This window comes from Hordeum vulgare, chromosome 3H, assembly GCF_904849725.1.
Source record: "Hordeum vulgare subsp. vulgare chromosome 3H, MorexV3_pseudomolecules_assembly, whole genome shotgun sequence".
NCBI classification, from domain to species: domain Eukaryota; kingdom Viridiplantae; phylum Streptophyta; class Magnoliopsida; order Poales; family Poaceae; genus Hordeum; species Hordeum vulgare.
In genome coordinates this window covers 27,097,765-27,101,679 of record NC_058520.1, presented here as the reverse complement: position 1 = coordinate 27,101,679, position 3,915 = coordinate 27,097,765, and the positions used below count along the sequence as shown (strand labels likewise).

The following is a 3,915-nucleotide window of genomic DNA, read 5'->3' as shown; positions in this document are numbered from 1 at the left end:
GAGACGAAGCGGTGGGGAGTCAAACTGAAACGCCAGCGTTTTTGAGGTGCCGCTCGCAAATATACACGGACTGCTTGTTCTTGCCGTTGTAGGGACTTTTTTGCAACATAGTAACAAGTTAAGGGGGGTCCATGCAAGAAAACCACGTGCGGGTTACCACGCCCGCAGCAGATACGGACGGAATGACCGTATCTGCACGAAAATGCAAGTTGTATGACTAGAAAAACGTATTTTAATAGTTGTAGCACTAAACTGCACATCCAAGACAAGTTGTATGACTACCAATGATATTATCACTATCTATTTCACTTAGATGATATTTCCGTTTATTTGGCATATTTAGCACATGGATGAATATGTTGTTCACCACATTGTTATTTATTTTAAAAGATATACTCACCCACAGCCTGTGCTATATTAGAAGATATAACTTTTGGTTCCATCTGCATGTTCCATTCAAATGATCCAAATCTCTTAACTCACTACACGATGCACATTTTGTGCATCGGCGTCATCAATACACAACAGTAATCACACTAAATAATAAGCATTAAACAGTACAAAAACTTCTCCGCTAAGATAAATCAGATCATTTTTCTTTTTATTTTTCTCAGCCAACCACTAACTCATGCTCATCCACCATCACTATATATGTGTGTGTGAATCTTCAGACGACTTCAACCAAGCCATCACAAAAACCATTTTCTCTGTAAACAGACTAGTAGCTTTAAAGACTTCGAGTAGTATTAGGTAAACAGAGAGATGGCAGCAAAGTTTTCTTCCATCGTGTGCAAGATCCTTCTCGTCGTTGTAGCCATGGTTGCCCTCCTGTCCTCCGCCTGTAAGTCCTTCTATTTTCTCCTGATTCCTGCATAGGGAGAACCTTTTTTCTAAGAAACCCCCGAGCCAGAGACATGAAAAAGTGAAATTTGTAACCTTTGAAAACTATCGAACTAATAGCGTGAATGCTCACCAAATAAATCTCGTCTGCAGATGCAAGAGACGACTCAAAATATGGGCAGTGTTTTTCCCGGCCTGATTGCAGCAACTACTGCAAGAATCAAGGATACCAAAGGGGAGGCGAGCTCATGCCGCCCAACTTCATGGACTGTTGTTGTTTCATATGAACATTATCGTGCAATGTTCCGTTTTATGTCTAAATAAAATAAAATGCTGTAATAAAAGTGAAATACATGGATTGCATGCAAATCTGCTGGGAAGTTTGCCGGCATTTTGGAATATATTCACATGAACTTGTGATTTAGAATGTGTGCGTACTTATTGGTATTTATGATGGTCTCAGATTTCAACTGTATGTTCTCCTAAAAATCATGTAAGTGAAATAGATACGACAGACCGTGAATACTGTCAGAATCTCTACTACTTCAAAAAAGTAAGGTTCCGTCGCATGTAAATCTCTCTTCCCGTCACTTCTTCGTCCGTTCTCCCATCCTTCACCGGTTGACCCGATTCTCTATCCCTTTCTGTTTATCATCAAACCAGTCTCTGGTAGCCAAATTGGCAAGATCAATCCACGATATAACAATACATTCATGACCCACAAACAAATTGTTCCTTATGGCAAAACCTGATACCATTCAAACGCATTTTTTTAGACAATCCACAAAACCTTATTAAGCCATCACAATGTTTACATGGACGAAAGATAAATCACTCGGGTGGCCTAACCAAACATGGCGGCCCCAACCCAGGCGTAAAGCATGTTTCGCTAGATTGTGAGACTCGACATTCGAGCTCCTAGACTCAATGACAAAGTTACAACTGAAAAAACTGGAGGAAAAAAGAATAATCTCATGGATGATGGCCCCGTAGTCTGCCCGCTCTTCCTCTTGATATCTTCTACCACCACCTTGCAACGGGATGCAACATGTATGTGTTGTAGGCCCAGGTCCTGAGCCAGTGTCATAGATTCTCTGACGGCAAGGGCCTCAAGGGTAGTTGAGTTTAAGGTACCCCGAAGCACAATAGCTCACGCCCCCAGAAAAATTCCATACCTGTCCCTGCAAGTAGCCGCGACTGAACCGAGCCCCCGACTAGCCGCAACCGCTGCATCAACATTTTTTTTTCTTTTAGAAAAGGAGGATGACCCCCGGCCTCTGCATCAGGGAGATGCATGCGGCCATTTTATTGATTATTCTCGAGGACCTTACAAAGTATTACAACAATATGTCTGAATCCGTCATCTTCGCAACATCTGTCGCTACTCCTATCCATATGATGAAGGGGTGCTAGCTGGGCCACATACCCAGATCACTTACATAAGCCTAACATCAAAAGTCGGAAGCCCCAACAGATCCGGTCAAGCCATCTGCCACATACCGGGTCTAGGGCACAAAACCGATCTAACGCACTCGTGTGCTATCGCCGCCATCTTCCACCGGTCCGTCTTCAGAGCAAATATTGAGGCTTCTACCTTGTGTAGCCACTCTGCCATTGACGTCACCATGACACCAGATAGCTACCTCCTCCTGCGCGAGTCCATCTCCACGCATCGGACGTCGAGTCCCCACAACGCCATGCCGCCGATATCCGCCCCCATCAATGTGTGAGATGAAGCACCGCTCCACCATTCCTCCAGCCAGCACTTGCTCCAAAACGATGCCCCCAGGAGGGAGGGCGATAAAACGCCATCATCGTCCGATCCAGGAAGACCCAGATCTAGGGTTTCCCCCGGAGCATCCAGAGCCTGATGACGCAAACAGCAATGCCGTTGCTCCACTAGACGAGCGTCGCCGACGTCACAGCCTCCAAGATGTAGCAGGCCAAAATGCGCCAACATCGAACCGCCGCCACCTCCACCACCGCTTGAGCAGCCCCCGAGCAACGCCTTCAGGAAGGAACACGCCACCGCGGTGTCGTCGTCGCTTGGACCAAGGGGATCTGAGGTTTTCACCTGAGCTCCTGGGAGGGGTGGAAGGAAGGGGATCCTCTCCAAAGCCTCCAACAAGGGGAACAACACCCAAAGGTGTTGCCTTCGGAGTGGCCGCCGCACCGGCCAAGGGACTCCCCCGGAACCCTTCCAACCACCAGATCTGCAGGGCCAGCACCCAAGAACAGCGAGAAGTCATCTGGGGCCGGATCCGCTGCAGATCGGAGTAGATCGGGGTCGATGAGAAGCAACACCATGGCCACCAGCATCCATCGAGGACCGTCGCCGCAGCCGCCGCCACCCCCCGCGCCGTCCGGGTCAAAGAGGGATCCACCGACCGCGTACAGGGGTCAGCACCGCCTGCACCCGCCGGAGCACCGCCGCTAGCCCAGCGCCCGCCACCGCCTGCCGCGGGCCGCCGCCGTGCGCCCCACTCCCCGCCACCGCTTGCCGAGGCCTGCCCCCTCGCGTCCGATCGCGATCGCCACAAGCTACCGCCGTCAACCACCTAGATCCGCCGCCCGCGGAGGAAGAGGAGCCGGGAGAGGGAGTCCCCCGCCGTCGCCGTCTGCCACACGTGTTTTACCGGCGGCGTCACCCGGCGGCGGCGAGGAGGGGAGGATGAGAGAGTGGCGGCGGCGCCTAGGGCTTGGGAGCCCCCGAGTCGCCCAGGGCGAGGGCGACGCGAGGGATTCTCTATTCACTGCATCAACATTTATCTTGGTCAAGCCCATTGGAGAGGTCTGGTTGGTTTCTGTATGAGTTCGATGTCATTGCAGCACAACTGAATGAAAAGATGTGTCGACATGAGATTCTGAAAGATATCTTCATAAATCGCCTTCCGCCTCCTCGCAAACCAAATAGCCCACATCCTGATCACCAGGCGTACAAACAACATGGGGGAGGTGTTTCATCAGTGTAAAAACCCACTCTTGTGCGTTGTCCATATCATATTGACTCATATGCTCAACAAGCTCCACATCAGCCAAAGCCCAAACACTTCTCGCGATTGACCAGTTTAGCAG

The 3,915-nt window shown here is 49.8% G+C and overlaps 1 long non-coding RNA gene across 1 annotated transcript; it reads left to right on the top strand.

Annotated features, from left to right (window-relative positions):
* Nucleotides 1-578: 578 nt before the first annotated feature.
* LOC123439390 lies at nucleotides 579-1,310 on the top strand. The gene is made up of 2 exons (XR_006630080.1): nucleotides 579-841; nucleotides 994-1,310. It is a non-coding gene; the product is annotated as an uncharacterized LOC123439390 (long non-coding RNA).
* The last annotated feature ends 2,605 nt before the right edge of the window (nucleotides 1,311-3,915 follow it).